Source organism: Acomys minous (genome assembly GCF_964271855.1).
Source record: "Acomys minous genome assembly, chromosome: 13".
In the NCBI taxonomy this organism is placed as follows: Eukaryota; Metazoa; Chordata; class Mammalia; order Rodentia; family Muridae; genus Acomys; species Acomys minous.
In genome coordinates this window covers 71,423,560-71,441,246 of record NC_140495.1, presented here as the reverse complement: position 1 = coordinate 71,441,246, position 17,687 = coordinate 71,423,560, and the positions used below count along the sequence as shown (strand labels likewise).

The window sequence follows — 17,687 nt, the reverse complement described above, 5'->3', positions numbered from 1 at the left end:
ACACTTTAAAAATCAGTTGAAGGTTAAATATCTAAAGTTTTGAAATTTCCTTTATTCTCTTTGCATTCCTGTATCGTGGAAATGAACACATCAGGAGTTCACTTTTAAAAACAAAATCTGCCGTTTCTTTTCTCTCAGTAAAATGCATGATTAAAAATTATTAACTCAAACAAAGCAAAAAGAATAAAACCCCACAGCTGACATTTTAATGAGAAAGCCTTTAAAAAAAAAAAAACCCAACACTATACGATGCTTGGAGTCGCTTGAAAGGTACACATACTACTCACGTAATTTTTAATCTTTAATTTTGATTATTTTTTTATGACCCGCATCACATTTTTTTTTTCAGACTTACTGTGTCCCAGGGGAACACTACAGAGAGTGAGTAGTTCAAATTCTTCTGGAATTAGATTGTCTGTAAGGCTGTGTATTGTGATACCACTGTTTGGGACTGAAATGATCTATTGCTGAGTAGCATTGTCCAAAGCATTTGAGTGGCATTTTTAGCTACTCTAACATCCCAAACGCACTGTCCCCAACGAGTATTCTGTGAAGCCTGCTAACACCTGGGATTTGATCCATAAAGGAGTCAAATTATTTTTGTTTGTTTTGTTTTCTGTTAACTGTAGGACAAAAAAATTTTAAGTGGTGTTTGAAACTGAAGATTATTTTTATTAATGAGAAGTATTTAAAAAGACAATTTAAAAAAAATCCATAAATCAAGAAGATGCAGAGACTCACAGACAAACTTCAAGGTGCAGCACAGGGAGTCTTATGGAACAGTTGAGAGATAGAAAGACCTGGAAGGGACAGGAGCTCCACAAGGAGACCAATGGAGCCAACAGTTCAGGTGGTAGCGGGATGTAGGATGGGGTGGTGCTGCTGCAGAGATTGATGCATCAACCAAGGACCATGCATGATGACCCTCAGCTCAGATGTAGTAGAAAGGCAGCACAGTCTCCCTGTGAGACCCATAAAATGGAGAGTAGGGACTACTTCTGACAGGAACTCTGGTGCCCACTTGTGGATCACATCCCCTTGGTAGGGCAGCCTTGTTAGGCCACAGAAGAAGAAGATTCACACAGGTCAGATGTTAGGGGTGGAGGGCTCCCCTTTTCTGAATACTAGGGGGGAGAGGGATGATAAAGGGAAGGGAGAGAGTGGGAGGCAATGAGGGAGGAGCCTATAATCGGGATGTAAAGTGAGAAAATTAAGAAAACCAAAATAAATCATTTAAAAAATCATAAATCATTCTCCTCTCCCAGAAAATTATAAAATCTCAAGCACAATAACAATTCTAAAAATTAAAAATAAAAACACTAAACTTACAGTATATTTATATCCCTGTCTTTAAGGAAATCTTACTTCAAAAATTTAACATGATGGAGGACTAATACTTAAATTTTTTATTAATTTTTTCAACATGTATATTCTACTGTGCATGCGCACATCAGCATGAATATGCCTGTCAGAAGACAATTTGTGGGAGTTGGTTCTCTTCTTCCCATAATATGCAGATTTTAGGGATTAAACACCAAGCTTGGTGGCAGAAGCCTTATGCACTAAACCACATTAAAAGTCAGAGTATACATGCTGGGTGGCTATGGAAACCCCTGAGGCATCACAGCCATCACCTAGCAGTGGTCTCTTTGACACTGCCCAGAGTTGAGAGGCCCCTCACACCTAGGTGAGCCAGCCTGCACTATCTTCACCTCTCCCTCCAGTGCAGGAACATGTCAACTCTTCTCCATTTTTGCTTAGAGATAACTGACTTTTAACTTTTCAATGACTGATACTGTAATTAATAACCTGCTTTCTATAGTTTCAAAATGAAGAGTCTAAATATTCAAATTGAAAAGTCTAAGTCAAACTAATTTTATAGAAAGATCACCATTAGACATAAAGTTAATGTATAAAAGATTTACTCATTTAAAACTATATACAAAGAAATAATTCAGATGAAATATGAAAAACGTATTTTTATTAATTCTTAAACAACACAATCTTACAATAAATTGTTCATTAAAGTTTGTTTTGCTTTTCCAATAAAACATTTACTTTTACTTAGTTTATTCTTTTAAAGTGTTTACACCAACTTTAAAATATAAAAATATAAAGATAAAGCTACAAATTTGAACAAAAGCTTCTAAGTAATTAAGTCTACTTGCATAATTACAATGATATTTGTATTTATATAACAGACAGTAAATAAACATACAACTTTTGCACAATTGTTTAACAGTATCTTTTCAGCAAATACATATGACATGCATATATAATACATAAAAAATCCTCAAATATGTTTACTTATACTAGTTAGCCATATCACATGCAGTATTGTTACAATGAGAACATATTAAGGAAAAAATGTTTTGTATCTAGAAGTGTTCCACAGACAATGAAATAGCATTTTGAAATATTAATTTATTTGGTATCGAAACAGTGAAAGGCAAAACTATCACTGAATAAAGCTGGATATATCACATTAATACACAGAATACACAGATCTATCATGATATATTTATTTCCAAGTCCCATGATAGTAAGGATTTTTTTCTGCCATATCTCTATACCCCAAAAGTGGCATACAGTTGGTTCTCCAAAAAAAATAATTTAATAATGTAATACATTAGGATTTTCCAAAAGCTTTGAAAAGCTGAAAATTAATAGCAGCTTTGATCCGGAATTTCTTTCTTTCTTTCTTTCTTTTTTTTGATCTGGAATTTCTTAATGTCATTGTTAATTTATCTGAGTAAAAAGTGATGAGAGCATATGTAGTGTCATACTCCACCTGCTTCCAGCAGAGCTGTCTGTGCTCAGAACAGTCAGAAAGCACAAGTACAATCATCAATAGTAACTGTTCTTTCAGGAGAATATAGAGCATTGTATTGAAGAGGGGGTTTCCTTAAGCCTGAAGGCAAACCTAGAAAAGGTTAATGACTCATCCAAACTGAGTTGTCTATAACTGATGCAAGACCAGTTTGTTCAAATACTTCCTTGAACTCATATACTGAGGTCAGTGTATTTATACACATTTTTACTAGATCTACATAAGCAATACTATTTTTTTAAGCAATACTTGATTGTCTTTTGGGTATTGGAGAAAATAAAATGCTTCTCTAATGTATTTAAAGTAATAGGGTGTCTTTAGTTTAAATGACTGAAGCATGCTAGTATGCCAAGATCATATATGTGAATAAATATGTATACTAAATATATATATTAAGAATTTTAACATCCTAAGAGCTTGCTGTATGAGAACATACTTTATTTACATTATCTCTATAAAAAAGACTTATTTGATATTGACTAGAACAAAAGCTAAATATGGGTTGGAGATGTAGTTTAGTGGCAGATACTTGCTAGGATGCTCAATGCAAAAGATTCATATTTGGACAAGTCCAAGTTCTAGATGAGGTGTTGAATAAATATTTAATATAAGTGATTTACTGGAAAAAGAAACAGGTTGCTATTTTTCTGATTTAAATTGAACCTGAAAGTTCTATAGATTCTGCTTAAATTTCTCTTCTTGTATGTCCTCCAACTGCATCCCAGAATCCTACCTTTTCTGGAAATGTATAATTACATTGTCTTTATATATCAGGTTTTTGTCATACTGTATGTCATATCATTCCACATGGATCTTAAACTGCCTCTGATCCCTGATAAAGTAGCAAGTCCCAGACATCATTGAAATACAAACTCAGTGTGTATAACGCTAGCCAAATAAATGGAAAATTGGTGGGCATCCATTTAGTATTTTATTGCTTTCATACACCGGGCTACCACAGCAGCCCATAAAATAATAGTCTCATACTAGTTAATAAAATTTTCATCTTGTGGGTATTTAGTAAACTTTCTTTTATGAGACAGGGTTCTTGATGTAGCCCAGGCTAGCCTGGACTCTGCCATGGTACCCAATATGGTTTAAACTCTGTATGCAAAAACCTCAGTCTCTTGAGTACTGGAATTACAGGCAGACCCCATTATACCTGGTCTTCTTAAACACTTAAAAATAACCTATATTGCAAAGTGTCTTACATTTCTTAGCTTGAATTAATTAGTTCATCCTTTACCTTTTAAAGCTGATCTCATAACAGGCCAGTGATAGGATCAACTATAAGACACAGGCTATCTAAAATTCATTTCTCTAGTTGATTTCCAAGGCAGAAACAGTAAACAGCCTTCTCCCAGCTTTCTTACTTTTCACAGCTGAGAGTGTAGGATGTTTACAGTATCTGTCACTCAGTGCTCTCTAGAGCAGGTTGGCGGTGAGCAGCACAAGCCTCAGGAAGCCCAGGAGCATCTGGAGATCCCATAATGTGTTACAGCAGAAGACAGAAAACAGAGTATCCTTGGGACTGAATCTCAACTTCTAGATCTTGAGCTGGTGAAAAGGCTGCAGGCTGCTCAGTTCCTGTTTTGCACATATCAGGATTTTCCTGGGATCTCCTGGTTTGGCCCTAAACACCCAGGCATTTGAGTAAGTTTCAACTATAATATTTTATGCTTTCCTAAAATGGTCTTAGAAGTTTCTTTGCTCTATATTACTCTGCTCTCTAATTGCAGGAAAATAAGTCTGCCTTCTCACTGTCTCAGCTATGATTTTGTTCTGCTTCACTCCTGCATAGAATGGAGAACAACTGTTCAACTGTGTCTGCAGATAGATGATTTGAAGGTTTAATTACCAATAGCCAGTTATCTTATTTATGGGTTATAAGTTCATAAATTATCAAATGAGTAGAGTAAACATGTTGGTTGTATGCACTGAAATGGTACACTAAATATTATAACATAATACTGGAAATTTTAAAGTCTTGTATGTGGAAATAAATAAATCTGTAACTGGATGCATGCCCATAAACAGAGCCAGTCAATTCTTAAGTTCTCTCTAACAATAAATGACTGAAACAGTTCCAGGAATTCATTCGATACACTGATTTGTTGGGTATTGAAGAATAAAGTCATCACTGATACTAAATACCACAAAACAAGCCTACATGTTGAGACCACCACCTGTGAACCAAAGTGGCTTACAACTCAGTAACAGATATGAATCACTCATTCACGCCTTAGCCAAACATTTAAATGTACTTGCCACACACCAGCAATGGTGTAAAATGCTAGGGAAAGAGAAATGAATACTACCAATCCTTATCCTCAAAACACAACCTAATATGCAGGACAGATCCATCAGTCTTAGTGTAGGAGGTACTGTATTGGGTCAAGACACACAGCTGAATTAGATGGTACTTGAGACAATACTGAATATTAAGTAAAGTTGTTAGAGGAAGATGTGCTATGAGGACTTAAGAGGACTATATACTGAAGAGGATACAGTATATAAAAAGTATAAGCTAAGACTTTTAAAAATTCAGCAGTTAGATGAGGAGTCAGAAATGAGGCTAGTGAGCCAGGAGCTAGGAAAAAAAGACAGGTGCCATAAATGCCAGGCTGTATAAATGGGCATGCATGCCATGTATTTTTGTACTAAAACTACAAAGAACAAATATGAGGACATACAAAGAGAAGAGCAGAGTGTTGAGGAAATTCCTTACTCAGATTTTAGTGATAAGGTTTTCCAATGAGACAAAGCAAGTGCTGAAAAAGTCATATGTCAATGCTGATATCCCCCAGAGTCAGGACCAGAAACTCACAAAGCCAGCTTGCTGCTTATTAGACTTCTGTTGTACCGGGGGGAATGCCTTCTCAGAGTTTCAAGAAGCCCATTCTTCCCAACTGTTTCTGCACTCTGGTCACCTCTCTAGCTAGCCCCACACTGTCTCAAATCCCAAATCAAGCATTTCTCTTCCAAAGGAGCCCCCACTGACTTTTTACTAAATCTGTGCTCAATCCTCCTGGAGGACCCAACTATTCTGCCCTTTCCACATCACTATGCCCTGCATGCTTGTTACCAACTCATAGTTCATTATCATCATGATTATATTTTCTCTCTCTCTCTATGAAACCAAGTTATTTGGGAAGTTGAATTTAGTTTCATTCAATGTCATTCTGTTTGAAGACAATCTACAGCATGGAGCCAAAGTTTATAGTATAAACAATAAATATAGAAAGAATAGATATATGAGTGGTGCTATCTAATGTCTGGCAATTTAATGAATTCAAGATAATTATTTGTTTTAAATTTCTTAAAACAAACAAACAAGAAAACAGAACAGTAAGAAAAATTACAACAGTTTCAGAAAAAGTCTTTGTAATTACCCTCTACTTCAAAGTACAGCTGGTTTAGTTTTCTATGGTATTCATGGCGAGGAGAACTGATCACATTATAACCAATATTTCTTAAGTGACAGCAAGAACTTGTGACAAGTTAACCTGCCCTGATAACCACCTCATTTTAAAATTTTATTCCTATGATGGATTCCAAGTGAAGAAAAGTCAGGGTGAAAATAACTGCAGAGAAGTCCATGTGAACAGTTTAAAAATGGACAAGAACGAAAGGAAACAGCCTTAATAATTCTGAATACTGAACAATCATTTAAGAATTTAAACTGTTTGAAGCCAGTCAGTTAGTAAGAACTAGACAGTAAAATAACTTTCGTTATAGTTACATAGAATCTGGTCTTTATCCTTCACAAAAGCTTCACAGAAACTAAAACTTGACTATTTTCAGTTCTAAATAAAAACGCATTCAAGTATGCATTAAATCTAATCAAACTTGACAAGAATCTATGTTTATATTATTTTATTGTGCTTTCCTTATACTCATTCCCTTTGTGCTAACAACTGGATTGAAAAATTTAAGCCACAAACCTAACATGATGTCTCCTACCTCCTAAAAAAATTTTTTTGCCACCATCTGATTTCTAACATTCCCAGTAGAGCACAGTACATCTAACATCTCAAGATGTACAGTGGCCTTTCCTAATCTTCATGTTTAAACTCCTTATAGTAATTATATAAATGATGTACAAGAAACAAATATTTTGCAGCTTGACTTATCTTGTATACCAGTACTTAGCCGAGGGCATTCCTAATTCCTAAGGAACCTTCCATCTAGATAGGCAGTGGCTTCTTGTACCAGATACAAAGAACTTATCTCCTAGCTACTGCACCTTCTGCTCCTTTCCTGTGCATGTATCTCACTTAGGCTAAGCTGCCTATGACCTTCCATTTCACTTTCATCTTGCCAGTGTAGAAAAAGAACACTTGGGCTGGCAAGATGACCTAGTGAGTAACAGTGCTTTCTGTGAAACCCAAAACCTGAGTACAATCCCCTGGACCAAATGGAAGGAGAGAACCGACTCTAGGAAGTTGTGCTCTGGCCTCCACATGTATAGCTTGGCACACATGTGCCATCCCTACTATATACATTTTTTTTTAAGAGTAGAGGATCATTGACCCCTCGTTTTAACCCCAAATGTAAACTTATGAAATGTAACAAATGAATCTTTGAGGAACAATGAACATGGAAACTTCCAAGGAACAACTAAGAAGAAATCACAAGAAAACCTAATAGTACTCATTTTATTTAACAGCAACTTTTATTTGTCCCACCTTAAATGTTCTTATTCTAGTTGGGTTGCACTTACCTGGATGCTAACTGCAGTACAGAGCACCTCACTACAGTGTTACAATATATGCATAACCAGCAGTATGTTGTTGTGAACTCAATAATTCACAGAGTTCCCCCAGTTTAATGAAAATACTCTTAGTTCCAAAAAGACTTTTTAAAAAGTCCAAATGTCTGTTTAATTAACTTCTCATGTTCATCTCAAAATAAAAGTTCCCTTCTCCCAGCTAGAAGTGCTACCTACATTGAATCTCTGCTTGATGGAATGTTCTGTCTAGATTCTTGCCATAACTGAACTCATCCTGTTTAAAACTAAGACTTGGTACATTCTATAGTGTACGGAACAGACAAGCTCCTGGCATTATTCTGGGAAATGCTGTAATAGATTAAGGTGAGGAGGCCATCCTACTAATGTAATACATCTGATCACATTTTCCATAAACTTTGGGTTCTTGATCTCTTCCTCCCCCAGCCGTGTTCTCTTCTATGCTTAACTGTTTTTCTTTTTAAACTAATGTGCTCAAAGGGAAGAAAAAAGATGAACTTGTAATTGACTCATGTATTTTTAAATAATTTCCTATTGGTGTTTTAAGTATGGGAAATCTAAGTTTAAATCAAACAAACAAACAAATACACACACACCTGTGTATAAAACAACCAGACATTATGAAATGCTTAGTGCTTGCTGCCAAACCTGAAAATCTGAGTACAATACCCTAGTCCAAAATAGAAGGAGAGATTTGCTATTTTTATTATTTTATTGTTTTAATGTCTTATTACTATATTAATTATAATTTTATTGAAGGTGTGAAGTGACAATATATATGACTTTTCAATGATGTAAATGAAAAATGTTCAAATACTCTTTCCTTGCAGCCAATTTCTATCCTCTCTCCACATGAACTGTAAGCAAAGATCATTTGGACACAGTTAGTCACAATAACCAAGTGTGGGTCTTATGTTAAAAAGTTAGCTAGTTCTGCCAGCTGTTATGATGCTGAGTGTGCCAGTGGCCAAATGGGAGGTATTTTGATGAGCATTGCCAAACTGAAACATTTATTGGACAACGACAGAAGTTAAGCACGTTTTTTAAATTTAACTGGAAAATCATAGTCCTATCAGTTTTTTAGTTAAATTCTAAACATTAATTACAGGCATATTAGAGCAACTTTAGAAAGAACTGTCACTGTAATGCATTACCAAATTGTTAGTGACATGATTTAAAATACTGAGACTATTCTGTTTCTTCGGTCTGACAAATACTAGCTATTGTGTTTCAAGTCTACAATCCAGCAATAAAATATGTTCATGAGTGAGCTGTTGGGACAGGGTATCTGGAAACCACAGTAAAGTGATAGCAGTGATATGACTAGAAAAAGGAGAAAGGATGGGCTGAGTATTAAATATGATTTTAACCTTATTGTCAGTATTAATTTTTAAAAAGAGAAACCTATTTCGGCAACATTTATACAGCTTTAAAGATCACATCAGTGCTCTGTGATTGAAATGCTTTCACTGTTCAGCACTCATGTGAAAACTCTAGCTTCACCAGAAATGGAATAAAACAGCTGAACTTGTCTTTGAGTACCCTCAGATGTAATGACAAAATAACATGGCGACACTTGATGACCAGGCACATTCTCTCAGAGTACCTATTCTTAAAGTATTTCTTGTGATACTGTGATACAGACATTTCTAATTTTACCATAGAACAGTGTCTTCATTCTTTTACCTAATCCTCCCTATAGGAAGTGGACAGATCTTTCTCTCAAGCCAAATGCAAAAGCCAAGTGTTGGTTGCTGCTTCTAGCAAAGCTGTGGCTCAGAAATACACTGTATAAGAACATGTGGTAACAGAAAAAGGAGGCCTTTTTATGACATTCTAATGGATTAAATGATTCCTACTCAAAAAGTGATCTAAAGAAAATAAAAAACAAAGTGCCAGCAGGTGTCACTGCAACCCAAACCACTGCTGCTTCTCTGGCCTGCAGGGAGGGAAAGGAGCTCCACACTGTTGTAGTGAGCTCAAGTGGAGCTTCCAATGCTGGTGGATGACACTGCCACACAGTGGCTGCCTAGCTAAACAGGAGAGAACACACAAACTTCAGTTCAAAAGTACTGTAAACAGGGCATGGATGCTATAAATGATTTCAAATGCCGTAAATAAATCTGTGGGGTTGTAAATAACTTCATATGCTTAGTTCTGTCTTTTAGAAGGCAGACCTGAGGGATCATTCTGTGGTGATGTTTGATGGAGACAGCCTGAAAGTGAATGAATGCAAGTGATCACTCAGTACTAATTTAATTGGTTGATTTAGCAATGATCTCAAATTGATTGTAGTAAATTACAGCAGCATATTATAACCTCTGGAGTGACTATTACAAATATACCAGAGAAATATAGCATTTAAAAAAGGCAACACAATTAAAATGCTAAAATATTTAACATAAAAAAAGGGCAGAGAGCTAGTGAGAGGGCTCAATAGGCAAAGTGTTTGTTGTATAATCCTAATGCCCTGAGTTTAACCCCTGGGTCCCATGTAAAGATGAAAGGGAAGAACCCACTCCATAAAATTGTCCTGCAAACACATGCTATGGCAGGCATGTCCCCCTTAAGAAATAATAAATAAAAATAAAAGGCAGGAAAGAAAATACTAAAAAAACATAAGACAAAAATGGAAACAAATAGCAAAGTTGCATACCTAAACTCAACAACATCACTACTTAGACCAAGTCTAACCCAAAGTATGGATGTGACTGTATAAAGCTAAACTTACCAATATGCTTCCTCTGTTACATGGCTGCTATTTTCCCATTTGTTTAAACTTTAATATCCTCAGCTTATTTTTCTATTAGAGCACTTTGGTTCTTATCAACTTGTGAATGACAAAACAACTATCTCTGCATTATACTGACTTTAAAATTTTAAAGTCATAATGAGCAAAAATCAAACCTTATTTGATTCATTAGACTGCCCAATCTTCTACATGGGTAGGCATTGTGTATACTTCTCAGGAGATCATGCAATGTCTTTATAAACTGCTGCCAATCAATGTTACAACAGGCAATTGCCCAATCAAAAATGCCTTATGCCAGCTGGGAGTGGGGCATACGCCTTTCATCCCAGCACTCAGGGAGGCAGAGTCAGGTGGATCCTTGTGAGTTTGAGGCCAGCCTGGTCTACAAAGCCAGTCCAGGACAACCAAGGGTACACAGAGAATCTCTCTATTAAACCAAAAACAAACAAACCAACAAATAAATAATTTTTAAAAGCGTGCTGCTAGAGCTATAAGCATATGTCTTACCAGAGGAAAAAGCCAAATAACAAAATGCACAGATCACCAGGTTTAAATAGTGATCAAAACTGAGGTCAATAAAATATTTTGAGTTTGCATTTTGTAGTTAATAAAACACACACACACACACACACACACACACACACACACACACACACACACACACTCCTGGCATGGCTTACATATCTATTATACTTAAGCAAACAACAATAACAAAAATCCTATGTTCACTATTTAATGTTTTAGAGATAATTTATCATGGTAGCAGATAGAAAAATCACCTACATGAGACTATTAGTCAAAACGAAAGCAATTTCAAGAATGATTTGGCATAATGTGTTGTTGTCAATATAACATATTCACTTAAGTCTTCATATGATATCTATTTATAACCTTTTTAAAGTATACCCTTTTAAGTACACTGTTAAGTATACTGTTACTTTCAATATCTACAAAAATGGACCAGTACTAAAGGGACGTGTAAAAACCTAAAACATTTATGTTTTAACAGAGGGATGGGGTAAAGCATGCTTCCTTTATAGAATTGTTACTACTTTCTCAATGTTTCAGTAACTTTTTATGAAGGACTGAGATTTCACAGCCTCAGTATTCTGAGTTATTCTTAAGGAGATAAATATGTTTGCCACTACCCAATAATCAGTTGCTTTAAAAGAGAAACAGCAATGCAAACATTTCTCAGGTAACCTACTATATTTGGTGAAAACAGCTCAGAGAGTGCCTTGTATTTTAGGAAACCTGACAGTGATCTCTCATCACAGCACTGAGGGAAGTATCCCAGGGCAGGTTTTTGTGGCTATTGTATATTAACATGACACAGTGTTTTCTTCTGATGAAAAACAGAACCTAGGGGAACTAAGTGAAGAGAATGTGCTAAGCTTATTCAACAAACCAGAACTGGAATACTTTGGACACTGTCTCAGTGAGAAACAAAATTTTTGTCATATGGAAAAACATTAAATCTACCAGTTTACCTTTCCCATTATATTAAAGTTAGAAACTTATTTCCACTAGAAAATTTAACCTTTGAGGAATGGCACTGTGGCAAAGAAACATCAAAACTTCTATCCCAGTTCACTCTTCTTCCTCTCCACTAAAAAACAAACAAACAAAAAACTTTAGCAAAAGTTGTAATTCTGTCACTGAAAATTCATGTGGAACTGTATGTTTCCTCTCAAACCCATCAGAAAGTGGAGAAGTCCAAATACATACACAAAACCCTGACTGGCTCCAAATCTAATTGCTTAAGCCCAGTCTTGAAGTGTCCTTGGCAGCAAGAGATATCTGAGAGGCTGAAAGAATGAACTTACAAATATGCAAGTTATGTGTCCCTACTAATCCTCCCACAGGGAAGGAAAAATGAATCAACACTAATTATACCATCAGGAATGAGCAGTTACCTTAGAATTGGGCCAAGAAACAAAACTTAAAATCAAATTACTCATTTCTTTAACTGGTTGATATTAGCAGTACAGGGGAGAAAGACTGCCTGACTGACATGAAACATCCAGCTTCCTCAAGGGTTCACCACACTAGGTTTGCTATCCTACTGTTCTTTACTCTGATACAAGGCTGACACGCTCAGGAAGAATTGCACTGTGCACTGTCCTTTATGTTCATTCTGTTTCCTCTGTAAAGACATACTAAGTATCTTGCTGTGCTGAGACATAGCATGAACAGTCTAGAGAATGAGTCTCGGTTTCATTCACTATTTGTGCCACACTGGGAAACAAAAAACTTTAACACATATTCAGCTAAAAAAGAGATTATTATCAACTTTCATTAAGGCATACCTCAAGTTTCAAAACGCAAAAGATCCACTCTTCTAGGTAACAGAGATCTGAGTTCCTAGCATCATGATACCCACGCAGAGACAAATATAGTTAATTATTAAATATATAATTTTACAGTGATGATAAATGTCAAGGTATCAGCTGGGAAAGCCTATTTTAGACAGGGAGGTCAGGTAAGGCCATATCTTATTAAAGTGATATATTGACCAGGAAAATAAATGAAACAAATGTTTATCTGGCATTTTTACTTATCTACCTAATTGCATCTAGACATTTCACATCTCTGTGCGACATACATATATGTGCAACTTATGTATACATTAATAAGAGATTAAAAGGAGTCTGGAAGCAAACAGACCATCAAGAAACAAAGGAAGAAGGACAGAAAATAGCAGTGTTGACAAAAGGAAACATTTACTTTTCCTCTGGGCAACTGGGTTTCATACAGACCTAAATCTGACCAAAAATACTCTAGCCTAGCATCCCTAGAAAGTGGAGCATAGGTGGGCACCTAGAACCAAACCCCTGAAAGAAGTAACCTTGAAAGGACCAAAGACTATTCTTTTTCCCCAGCCTTTAAAGGGTTGTAACAGTGCAGTCTAAGGAATAAGCTGCACTGGAGAAGGGAGAATGGGCTGAGTGAGAGGTAGGATTAAATTGGAGACCTGGGCTAATTACTCTGTGGTTTTTCACCAACAGCCCTTTTGAGACCTGTAAACGGGACTGATTGAGTCAGAAGTCAGCTCAGGTATAGTGTACACCTAAACAAAAAACTTTCAGAAGATGATTAATATGAACCCTCTGAGGCAACAGTGAGCAAAATGGGTATTGCATAAGCAATTCTCTGAAAACTCTCTAAAGAATATCAAACTTGGGCAATGTAGTAAAAGATTGACTCATTGTTCTGCTAGGATTTTCCCCTTAGTAAAAGAATCAAAATTCTTAATATGGCAGTTTTAAGTTCAAGGACATTTACTTCACATGGCAGTGCCACTTTTAGAGCATATAGACTGGACTGTGAAAGCTATCTCAAGTATGCACCTGAATTACTGACATGAGAAGTCTATTAATATTACTATTAAATGCTTTAAAAAGCAAGCTGCTCCAAATTCGTTTCTTGGGGTTTTTTTTTTTTTCACAGTTCTACCAGTTTCCCAATCTGTCTAGACTTTGACACAGCATTTAATTTTAGACTCTCAGCAACTTGAACAGCTTCCACTTCAGCACACACAATTTCTCAGCTCTGGTCTATCCACCACCTACCTATTCAGCAACTGCTCCTCACTCACTCCTTCTGCCAACCTTCTAGTGTCTGGCAGCAATGGGCACAGGAGGGCAAGGACAGCACCTGACTTGGTCACAGCTGCACCACCAACCATTAGCAGAGTCCTACTTAGAGTAGTAGATTACCCAATACTTACAAAATGAGTGAGCACACATCTGAAAGCCTCTGCCTTAGAGCAGCAATCATGTTTTTAATTTTTTAAAGGTGTAAGAGTGAAGGTAAGAGGAAATTTATATAATTTGGGTGTTGATTCTCATTTCCTCTTTTTGAATATGATTAGTGAGTGGATAGACAAGAGAAAATGTGTTATACAATGCACATTTGAACAAGTCTCTCAAGAAGTCCTTGTGGAGGAGTTTAGTTGGAATCTTGACACAGGGAGAGTCCTAAGTGCTGCATAAATATGCCCCAAAGGAACTGATACTAACACAAACTCATCAGTCTTGAACTCCAGCCCTCACTGATTGCATGTTGCCTGGACATTTCCTGCGTAACATGGCAACTTGTGTTAAAATGGCCAGTTAAACTAGAGAATAAAGGTTCCCTCAATTGGATATATACTTTAAACAGCACAATTATGTTGGATGTGTGACTTGGGGTCCACAGGACATGGATTGATTAACACAATGAACCAAGTTAATGTCACTATTAGGCAGTGTGTCCAAGAAATTGCCCATGTAGTATAAAAGACATAGCTCTTGTGAAGCTTAAGGATAGTTTTAAGAACCTATTCAAATTCAGGTAATGAAAGGACAGGAAAGGACCAACCGGGGCAACAGAGCAATTCAAGTGAAAAAAAGGTGTTTTCATTGCCATTAAGCCCAACCTGAGTAACACTGACTGAAAAAGACAACATTAAGGGACAATCATGCTATCCTTAGCAATCAACCCAAGTATTTATGGAACCTTTACTGACAGTTTTAGTGCTGTGGGGGTAGATTAGTAGCAGGCACAGTATCCATGTCTTAAAGGCACAATTCAGTCATAGCAATTACAGTTCCAAGCACAAACATCAGAGGCCTCAATGCACTCAATAGGCACAGCACAAGAACTGTTTATAGTTATAGTCTAACTTACCAAAACACTGCTGGAAAGGGGGTCTATTTCTTTCATTAGAGAAGCCAAAAAATATTAATACTTTAGAAACTATATATACATACATATGATTATATATGTATATTATATACACACACATATAATATATAATGTTTTGTTTAGTTGTTTTAGTTTTAAATGGGATATAATTCACTTATCTGGAAAATTAAATTATGGGGATTAATTCCTTCCTAAAAGCACCCTCCCCCACAATCTGAAATGTCAGGACAATCTATAACACTTGAGAAAAAAGAGTAAAAGGAATAATAGGTCAGAAATTTTTATAAAAAGGTGTTTTAGATCTTTTATGGGCTCTAGGTACTTTAAGGTCATGGTGCAACTGACAAGACAGGATCACAGATAAAGCAGATATCAAGAAAACATCCTAGTATACTTAATAGCTGTGGAATCCTAAAGTGAGTTCTCTTCGTGAGGTCCCCCAATCATCGTCTTTTTTTGGTGCCTTTATTAGGACTTTATCTAAACACTAGGAAGAAAATGCCACAAAATGAATATTTTCCACCTCATATTTGTGACCTTTTAGCTGGTCCTCAGTGAAGCAGGCTGTCTTCATAGCCAGGTTTATGGTGAACATGCCTTCTGAATCTCTGCCTCCTCCGCCTTCTCTTGATCCTCTTTAGCTGTGACCTCCCTCACTTTCTGTGCTACTGACAAGGGTTACTGGCTAGTGAAGACCCAGCCTTGTGTCCAAAACCTGTAACTTTATAGGTCTTGGAGGAAAAGGACTCATTTTGTTCCTTGGTGGATGTCCTCTGTGTACCAACTCTCTGGCACTAGCACGAAGAAACTTCTGTCTGCAGCTGCCTTGGAGAACTTGAGTGAGGGGCAAGCAGGAATATCTTTTTTGTCTGTAGAGCTTGTAAAACTACCAAGTCTTACAGCACACATAGGAAAGACAATAACTCCATTGTTTCTGGTATAGTTGAAGACATTATAAGACCTCTGTTGACGGTGAGATCACCTACCTAAGAGACAGTTACTTCCTTACTAACTTCCTTATGCAATCTATTTGAGACCAGTATGAAGAGACTACTACAACTCTTTCTTCCTTTCATGGACATGATAAAATGGAAAAATATTATACAAAGTCCAATAAAGTAGGCAAGTGCTCCCAAGTCCACAGACACCCTCACCCTTAAGTGCCCTTCCTGTTTGAGGGGTAGGGAGAAAAAAAAAACTTCCTTAGATCCATTCAAATATAAAAACACTCATTACTACATTGAATTTTATAAAATCCCATTGTTAAATACTTCCTGTCCAATTCTTGCCAGATGGGAGGATTACTGCTGAAAGACACAAAGCATTATGTGACCTCCCCTCCTCCCTGATGAATGTCAGAGCTACACTCTGGCACACATACAACTCTATTTTTTACAGAGGATGCAGCTTTCCAGAGATATGAAGGATCTGAAATGAAAACACTGGCCTTCATCAAACCACTTCCTCTATTGGAAGGGAGTCTCCCAAATAGTCACCTAAAGGAAATACTGAAATGAAGTCAGCACTACTTGATGATGTGATTGTCTCACAGTGGTGACTCAGGTAGAACAGTTAGGAATAGTATCGTATTTATTGTAATACTCAGGAATGAAGCCCCAGGGCCTTGTACATTCTAGACACTGAGACTTTAACTAAGGCAGTTTTAGATGAGCATATGCATTTGTGCACACACAGTAGGACTCTTTCAAGTACTAGTTTAAAAACATATAAATGGTGAGAAACATAATCATGATAAGAAAAATATAGTTCTTATTTGCTAGAGTTGAAAAATATTCATTTAATAAAAAGATACAAAACTGTATACAAGAAAAAAGCAAAAATTTCTAGCTAGTAAGACAAGCTGGAATTTAATAATACATTTTAGCAGCCATTTGTTTTAGTCAGCAAGCCAGTATTCTCACTATGCTACACAGTGCCAAGGACGACAGTCATTATCTTAAATGCCTACCATGTTAGAAGAACAAATGTTTATAGCTACTTAAATACTACTTCTGAAGCAGTCCTTGAATATACAGTATTACATATCTCTGAGATCTGTAAACCATAGCAGAGTCTTATTAATTCAGAAATAAGTTTGGCTGAGATAGCAACAGAGTACTTGATAACATGTTAAGTGGTATTTCCAAGTGGTCTATGTGTCAGATGTTCTTACTACAAAGCACGTGAGTGCCTCCAGACTATTACTTTTAACATATTCTTAAAAATATCAACAGAGACTAAGCTATAGAAAGACTGGATGGTGTCTGTTTTGACTGGGGTGTTTCACTCATTGTTGAAATTACTTCCCCATCAAAAGGTATGTAAAGTGAAAAGATTGTCAAAGTATCCATACACTGTCATAGCTTAAAAGCAGATTTAAGCTGTAACAGTAATCTTGACTGTCAGCTTAATAGAATTTAAAATGGAAACAAACCTCTATGCTCTTCTGTAAGGGATTTTTTTTTTCTTTTGTAGATTAGGTTAAATAAGATGGAAGACCCACTCTTGACTGTATGTGACAGTGTATCACAGGCTGGAGTCCTGGGCTGAGCAAAAAGAAAAAAAATGGTCTAAGGTAAGGTCTAAGATTCATCTTTCTCTACTTTCTGACTGTAGGTATAATGTGACCAGCTACCTCATACTCCTGCCACAATGATGGACTATTT

The 17,687-nt window shown here is 36.3% G+C and overlaps 1 pseudogene across 1 annotated transcript in view; it reads right to left on the bottom strand.

Annotated features, from left to right (window-relative positions):
* The window catches only part of LOC311581752 (large ribosomal subunit protein uL1-like), a 71,412-nt pseudogene that overhangs the window by 30,546 nt on the left and 23,179 nt on the right, over positions 1–17,687 (bottom strand). The window contains exon 3 of the transcript XR_014783546.1: positions 17,456–17,567. The product of XR_014783546.1 is annotated as a large ribosomal subunit protein uL1-like (transcript). The remainder of the gene's footprint in view (positions 1–17,455; positions 17,568–17,687) is intronic.